At 44.6% G+C, this 8,723-nt stretch overlaps 1 long non-coding RNA gene across 1 annotated transcript; it reads right to left on the bottom strand.

The window, feature by feature from the left end:
* Window positions 1-1,068: 1,068 nt before the first annotated feature.
* LOC310830900 lies at window positions 1,069-3,976 on the bottom strand. The gene is made up of 3 exons (XR_014557692.1): window positions 3,860-3,976; window positions 2,480-2,535; window positions 1,069-1,487 (listed from the first exon to the last, which is right to left on the bottom strand). It is a non-coding gene; the product is annotated as an uncharacterized lncRNA (long non-coding RNA).
* Window positions 3,977-8,723: the final 4,747 nt, after the last annotated feature.

Here is an 8,723-nt window from a genome sequence, read left to right as displayed (position 1 = left end):
AATTTCCATGCCAGTTGGTAAGACCACCAACTCCTTATGAATCACTTGTATGCTAGGTTGTTCCTAAGGGATACTCATCCCTGTTCCAAGCACTGATGTAGAAACTTAAGTGGGCTGCAAGCGAAGGGAACCCAGCATATAAATAAATGCAACACTCTGTCTCTCATTTGCCAGCCCCCAGCAGGAAAGTGGAGATATATATATGTATATATTCATATATAAAATTTTAAATATATAAAATTTCATTCTTGTAAATTTTGTGGGCTTACTTGCCTACGATTTGGGGTACCCTCTAAGGAAAACATGCTGTCATTCTTATTTAATTTGACTTTTAAAAACTAATTATTAACAGTTTAAGAACAGTGATATGCTCCTGTTTCGTATCGCTGCTTGGTCGTTCTAATCTAAACCTTAAAATAAAGAATCAATGTGCCCCTTTTTCAAGCACGCACCTCTCAACGCACTGTGCTTGTTTTTTAAAAAATAAGAATGCGATGTGTGAAGAAGCTCAGAGCCAAGGCCTCCCGCTTATCTCCGCCAGGGGTCAGCATCGGGCATTTTTCCCCCCTTGCCTGTAGAATGTGCGCCAGCATCCCATTCTGGGGTGATGCTAAATGACCATCATTACTCCTCCTGCCTTAATTAAATTGGCGAGTCGCAGAAGGGGATGGGATGCTCTGCAAAGCTGCCATCTGGAGGAGGAGGGCTGCCAGCTGGACCCTTCCCCACCTCGGATGCTAATTCGCCCTCTCCTATTGGCTGCCCCCCAAGAGCTCCTGGATCAGCCCCAGCATCTGCCAGAATGAACTCTGCCTCTCTCCATCTTTCCATGCTGCATGTGGCTACTTTTTTTACAGGTTCCGAGAGATTCCAAGGAGGAGGAGCCGAATCTTTTGTTTGAAGCTTGTAGTCCTCCATGCTGCAAATCTCATTGATCCTGCTCTCCTTCCCTTCCTCTTGGGGATATAAGGAGCTGCTGCCTTTAGGCTTCCCCACCTAGATAAATGTTTTTTTGCCACAAGCGTTCGCTGGTTAGGGTTTTGGTTATTATTATTATTATTAATAATAATTTTTTGGGTTTTTTACAATAAAATGTAATCAAAACATAAAGCATTCTCTGAATTATTTGACATCCTCCCTCCCCTCTGTGGAGTCCATTGATAATCCCTTTTCACCGCATATCATAATGTTCTCTAGTTGTCCATAAAACTATTAGTTCATTTCACATTGCAAGAGTTATTGTATTCCTGCCAATGTGTTAAGCTGATTACAGTGTTCTCTCAAATAAGTTACAAATTTTTCCTTTTTGAAGTTTTTCTCACCCTAGTTCCTGTTTTTTCCATTCAATTTGGCCATCTCAGCATAATCCATCCATTTTATTGTCCACTCTTGTAGGAATCTTGTCTTCCTTCCATCTCTGGGCTACGCCATCATTGCATACATGAAAAGTGTTTTTTGCTCCTTTGCTATCTCCGCACCTATAATTCCTAATAAAAAGGCTTTTGGTTTTATAGCAAAAGTTATTATAAACATTTTTTTAACTCATTCTAAATCATTTCCCAATAAGCTTGTTTGGTCTTGTTCTAAATGTAGTTGCTGTTTTTGTCTATTTGACTGTCTTTAACTGTTTTCACCTTGAGACAGCAGCTCAGAAGGTGACTAATAAATTAACTTCCTAATAATAATAGCAACAATAATAGATGGGTGGCACATCCTGTTTAGCCACTTGAGGTTACCACCTCAAGTTAACGTGGTTTCGGGTGACAGCTTGTCAATTCTGGGCAGAAACCATGTGAGGTTGCCCCAAATCTGTGAGATCTCACCCCAAATTGGTGCTGGTGGCAAGGGATACCGTCTCAGGGGCTTCTGCCACCTGAGGCAGCAGCTTCACCCCATCTAACAGCTGGGCCAACCTTGATAACAGTCACTGTCTGGTGGGTGAGTTTTGGTGAAGGACCTTGGCTCTGTGGTAGGTTTCCCACTGTCAGTCAGTGTATGCACTATTGGGCTACATGGTCTGGCTGGGTGTTGTTGTTGAATCGGGGGCTTTCGGCAATGAAAGCAGATACTCTGTCTCAGCATCAAGGTCCTTCCCCAAAACTCACCCACCAGACTGTGTCCACCTACACCTATCCAGCCCTAGAGGTGGACCCACATGGGGCTCAGTTAAAGCCACTTCCGCCCTTCGGAGGAGGTGGAGTTGCGGTCTCCACAGCCCCACACCTTGCGACAGGGGGGATTCCCGGCCGCGTCACCTCCTGGCCAGCCAATCGGCTGGCTCTGGGGGTGTGGCCTGCCTTATTTAAAGCAGGACGCGGCCGGGGATCTCCCTCTTTGCCGCTTTCCAGCTGTTCCTGCTTTTCCCACTCTCCCACCCTATAAGGTTTTCCTTCTTTGACCTTGCTTTGGTCGCTGTTGAGGGGCCTGGTAGGAATTTTTCCACTTGACAAATCGACACCAGCCACTTGGTTTTGCCTACCTCGTAGCAAATCATCACAACTTTCTTGGTATTGGCTGTTAGGCATTGGTATTGCTCTGTGGATGGAAGAGGGGAAGTTACAGTATCTGGGGGAGGGGGCGTGGCCCTGTCCGAAGCCTAAGGAGGTGAGGGCCTAAGGCACGCCCCCTAATGGTGACCCCGGGAAAGTTCCTAGTTGATGTGCATCAGCAGGACTCCCCCTACTGGTGGTTAACCCTTCAAGTGGACGGACTGAAGTCGGATATAGTCGGTTAGGATCAATGCCTAAGCCAATACCGCTCATCACCTGTAACCAATAAAAGTTGTAGCCTCATTTAGCCCATTAACCTTAATAATTGTGTCATGTGTCATTATTTCCACTGAGGGGGCGCCACGCAAAGTGCTTTAAATTGAGACAAAGCCCTTTTGCGGCCGGGGGCACCAGCCCATACAAAATAGCTAGCTGCTCCTGAAAAATGCTTTAAATCTTTTTAAATCTCTTTACCACCAAGCGACTTCCTGCTTTAATGTTTTTAATGTAAAGCACTTGGCACGCAATGTGCTTAGACCGGGCGATGGCTGTTTCGTAAATCTGAAAGCTACATACATCAAAAACTTCCATGGTGTTTCTTGGCTCCTTATTCCTCATTCCTTTCAGTAGACTTAGACCCTACTTAAAAAGGTAAAGGGACCCCTGACCATTAGGTCCAGTTGTGACCGACTCTGGGGTTGCAGTGCTCATCTCGCTTTATTGGCCGAGGGAGCCGGCATACAGCTTCTGGGTCATGTGGCAAGCATGACGAAGCCGCTTCTGGAGAACCAGAGCAGCGCATGGAAACGCCGTTTACCTTCCTGCCGGGGCGGTACCTATTTATCTACTTGCACTTTGATGTGCTTTCGAACTGCTAGGTTGGTAGGAGCAGGGACTGAGCAACGGGAGCTCACCCCATTGCGGGGATTCAAACTGCCGACCTTCTGATCGGCAAGTCCTAGGCTCTGTGATTTAACCCACAGCACCACCCGCACCCTTGCATACCCCACAAATGTCCCATAAAAGCCGGGACACCCCATGTTTTATGTGAGAGAACGGCGGCCATTTGGGGAGCCATGATCTCGCGCTATTTCGTACCTCTGTCCCCCTCAAAAAAAGAGTGCTCTTGTTCAGAGCCACAGTCTCACACAGTGCCCCATAATATGCATTTTCAAGTGACATGCTCCCCCCCCCCCCAGAAAGACACTTTTTTCAGTGGAAAATTGCAGCGCGAAATCGCATTTGATCACGACTTCCAAAATGGCCGCCGTGCTCTCGTGAGAAAAAAATAAATGGGAATATGGCATCCAGGAAGATGGTGTCCTGGATTTTGCTTTTGCAGTGTTGGAAGATATTCACTTGCCCTATACCTTTTTAAAGCAGTACGATGCCATTTGAAACACTTGCGACTTCTCCCAAAGAATCCTGGGAACTGTAGTTTGAAAGTTGTTAGGAGACTCCTTTTGCCCTCAGTTCCCAAAGTGGTTTAGCAAACAATCCCTTTTCTGAGGGGATTCTGGGAACTGCAGCTATGGGGGAAAATTGGGGGTCTCCTAACAACTCAGTCACACCCTTAGCAAACTACAGTTCCCAGAATTCTTTGGGGGGAAGCCATGACTTTTTAAAATGGCATGATACTGCTTTAGACGTATAATCTGAATAGCGCCCTAGTAAGAAACTTTAGATGCCTTTGCCTCCCCACCCCAATTCAGCTATCTCATATCACACAGTCCCCTTAAGATACACCAGCATTCTCTAGTCAGAATCCTTGTTTTCACAAAATGCGCTTTAACGCATGATGACCCCAGGCCACATTTATGAATCAGGAACTAATAGTTTCTACAGGAACCCACCTCCCAATACACTTCAGGTCCCTAGAATTGTGTCTGGCCCTATAAAGGTGTGTCTGGCAGATTTAATATATATATTTCACTATATGCTGAAGACATACCTGTTCTCACTGTGATCTTTCACGCCCGAGAACTATGTGTATCTTAGGACCTACCTTAGTCTCCTGATTGTAAATTGCTTTTAATGGGTTTTAATAGTTTTACGTTGTTGTAACTTGCCCTGAGACCTGATGGAGAAGGGTGAGTAAGAAATGTAATTGAGGATGATGGCGATAATAAATAATAATTGACGGCTATTAAGAAGCGCATGTCTTACACAGAGGAATTCCAACCATGTAGAAAATTGTTCACTGAAAAGATGGATTTGTGTTTTATTGTACATCGTTTTAATTTTTGTTAAGCTGTTTGGGGATTTTGAAATGTTATTTCCCTATATAAATGTTTCCAAGAAATAAATCTGAAAATAATGTAAATCTGTAAAGTTGCTGCTGCTGTTTTAGGTCTCTCTTATTCATAAACATTAGTGTTACTGCTGTTTTTATGTGTCTTTTTTCATTTTGGAGGGGGTCATATTTGAATTAAGCTTCTAAATAGGGCATAGGCAAACTCGGCCCTCCAGATGTTTTGGAACTACAACTCCCATCACCCCTAGCTAACAGGACCAGTGGTCAGGGATGATGAGATTTGTAGTCCCAAAACATCTGGAGGGTCGAGTTTGCCTATGCCTGTTCTAAATGTTGTGTTGTTTCTTTTACTTGAGTGTTGATTGTAAGCTACCTTAATTTTTTCAAAAGATTTTAAAGAAATGTTAAGGTGGGGTAGATTTTTTATTTATTTGTAAAGCAGATAATCTGACTCCACCATATTTTCAAGCACATCCTAGGACTGGAAAGGAGAAGATGACAATGGATGCCAACCCCATTTTATGAACAGATCTGAGGAGTCCAATTTCAAAAATAAATAAATCTAAGTTTGTTGGGTGGGGGCATGGCTTCCTTCTATGTTCTGGCACTATTACTTTTGCAATGCAACCCCAATCTTGCTTTCTAAAGACCTCTCCAAGTTGCATGGTGATCTGTGTTCATGATGGCATTGGGGCATTTGCCCATCCCTATTTTATTTTATTTATTTATTTATTATAATATTTTATTATTATTTTATTAATGCTGTATTGTTTTTAATACTTGATTGGGAGCCGCCCAGAGTGACTGGGGAAACTCAGCCAGATGGGCAGGGTATAAATAATAAATTATTATTATATATTATTATTATTATTATTTATTTTTATTTATTAAATTTGTATAACACCCTTCATCCAAAGATCTCGGGGCGGTTCACAGCATAGAAACACAAAACAAAGCCACAAAATGCGATGCAAGTGTGCTTAGTTAGGACTGCAGCTCTTGAAATAGGAACTGGCCGCTGCTTGAGGGGGCTGTAAACCTCACCAGACATGCAGCATCTGAGTCATATCCAAAATACCCACCATCAAAGGACCGTGATTCATCATGCTGGGCCCTGAGGAGACGGGCAGGCATGTGCTATCTAATGATTAGCCTGGTCACCTTTTAGGCAGCTTCTCCCTCTCACCAATGATGGATGCTAAAACGGCAGCCCAAAGAGCCATAAATCTCATTCCATCCTCAGAGAGGCCTGTTCAGGATGGGGATGGTTAGAAACACATTCTTCTAGTCCAGTGATGGTTGTGCAGGTGGTGTCTGGAGCAGCGGTTTTAAAAACAACCACAAAGTTTCTGTCAATTTAGGTGGGGGGGAGGGCCCTTTTTCAGCATGAGGGACACGGTCTCTCAGGGGCAACCTTTGCGGTGGGACATGCCGGGCATGGGCATGCAGGAAGCAACCAGTGCCCATCTTAAAAAGGTAAAGGGACCCCTGACCATTAGGTCCAGTTGTGGCCGACTCTGGGGCTGTGGCACTCATCTCACTTTATTGGCCGAGGGAGCCGGCGTACAGCTTCCGGGTCATGTGGCCAGCATGACTAAGCCGCTTCTGGCGAACCAGAGCAGCGCACGGAAACGCTGTTTACCTTCCCGCCGGAGCGGTACCTATTTATCTACTTGCACTTTGACGTGAATGAATGAATGAATTAATTAATTTATTACGGTCATAGACCAGAAAAAACAACAACGATAGTTTACAAGGGGAGTAATGGTGTCAATTAAAAATTGTAAAATTATACATAAAAGCAATACACATATGCACACACACACACACACACACACACACACACACGCACTACAATGTATGTATAGACTTAAAAAATGAGGGGGCTTGTCCAGGGGTCAAGTCTTTTACTTTTTTACAGCTAATGCCCTCCGCTTGATCGCAGCCGCAGAAAATTTGGCCACTTTCAGTGTTACTTCTGGGTTTTTATCTCCTAGTAGGATTTTCAGCCGCTGAGATTCAGATCGACCTGGAAATTTCTGAACGATAGGGGAAATAAACAGTGACCTGATATCCCCATAGAGGTCGCAGTGTAGCAACACATGTGAAACCGTTTCCACCTCTTTCAGACCACATGGGCAGACTCGTTCAGCATAGGGTTTGCCCACGTATCTGCCCTTTAGTAAGGCAGATGGCAGTACATCAAATCTGGTAAGGGTAAACGCCCGCCTGTATTTTGCGATTTGTAAATCCAGCAAATATGGTGTTAGATTGAACCCTTTTCCATAATCTTGGATGGCTGGATATTTATCTATCTTGCTCATATGGTCCTGAAGCTCTACATCTCCTATTCGCTGGCTCACCATCCTTTTAGCCTTTTCAAAACCTGAGGCTATAAGTTCTTGTGGGGAAAGCCCCAGGCCCTTCAATTTTTCATAGAGCAACAATCTCCATTTAGATTGGAACGGGTCTAATAGAGTCAATGGAGCCACTCCCACTGGGAAAAATATGAGTTTTAGCCAGAAGTGAATCTTCAGGATCCATATCCTGGCATTGATAGGGAGTTGACTTTGACGTGCTTTTGAACTGCTAGGTTGGCAGGAGCAGGGACCGAGCAACGGGAGCTCACCCCGTCATGGGGATTCGAACCGCCGACCTTCTGATTAGCAAGCCCTAGGCTCTGTGGTTTAACCCACAGCGCCACCCGCGTCCCTGTGCCCATCTTAAGGTAAAGGTAAAGGGACCCCTGACCATTAGGTCCAGTCGTGACCGACTCTGGGGTTGCAGCACTCATCTCACCTTATTGGCCGAGGGAGCCGGCATACAGCTTCCGGGTCATGTGGCCAGCATGACTAAGCTGCTTCTGGCGAACAAGAGCAGGGCACGGAAATGCCGTTTACCTTCCCGCCGGAGCGGTACCTATTTATCTACTTGCACTTTGACGTGCTTTCGAACTGCTAGGTTGGCAGGAGCAGGGACTGAGCAACGTGAGCTCACCCCGTCGCGGGGATTCGAACCGCCGACCTGATTAGCAAGCCCTAGGCTCTGTGGTTTAACCCACAGCGCCACCCGCGTCCCTGTGCCCATCTTACCTTCGTACAATAAGCAAAATTTCAGCCACGTAGAATTCAACGGTACGTAGGAACAGACGAAGAGTGCTCCTGGATCAGGCCATAGCATCCTGTTCTCACAGTGGCCAACCAGATAATCTTTAGAAGACATCTGAAGACAGACATGTATAGGGAAGCCTTTTGTAATGTTCTGTTACGTTTTTATATATGTTGGAAGACATCCAGAGAGGCTGGGGCAACCAAGTCAGATGGTTGGGGTACAAATTATTATTATTATTATTATTATTATTATTATTATTATTATTATGCTCATGGGAAGCCCACAAGCAGGACCTGAGGGTGGCAGCATACATCTTAAGTTCAAATTCTCCACATTGACGCATCTGTATGTGGTGCCCGTGAAAACCCACCAGCATTTTAGCTGCCCGTTTCTCCTAATATATTTTTCTACACACTGTCTTGCAAAACAAATATCCCAAATATAATGCACAGTTCTGTGCCCTCCTCACTAATATATGCTTGTTTATGCAGACTTTATCCTAGTAAAAGTTGTGGAACTTCCTTTCCACAGAGGTGCCTCATTATACAGCTTTCTTTGAATGCTGAAGACACATTTCTTTACTTTGGCTTTTGACACTTGAGGTATATATTTAGTACCCGCCTAATTTCTGTCATTGTTTCAACTTGTCTTTAACATTGTTTTAATTGTTGTAACTCGCCCTAGGACCTCAGGGTGAGAGGCAAGCGTTGTTGTTGTTGTTGTTGTTGTTGTTGTTGTTGTATTTGTACCCCACACATCTGACTGGGCTGCCACGGCAATAATAAAATGCCGTTTTTGTCACACATTACTTGACTGGAGACATTTTGAGAAGTGCGCATTTCAAAGGCTGGTGGTGTTTTGGTTCATAC

The sequence above is a fragment of the Podarcis gaigeae genome (assembly GCF_964106915.1).
Source record: "Podarcis gaigeae genome assembly, chromosome: 13".
In the NCBI taxonomy this organism is placed as follows: Eukaryota; Metazoa; Chordata; class Lepidosauria; order Squamata; family Lacertidae; genus Podarcis; species Podarcis gaigeae.
This window is presented reverse-complemented; position numbering and strand designations above follow the sequence as displayed.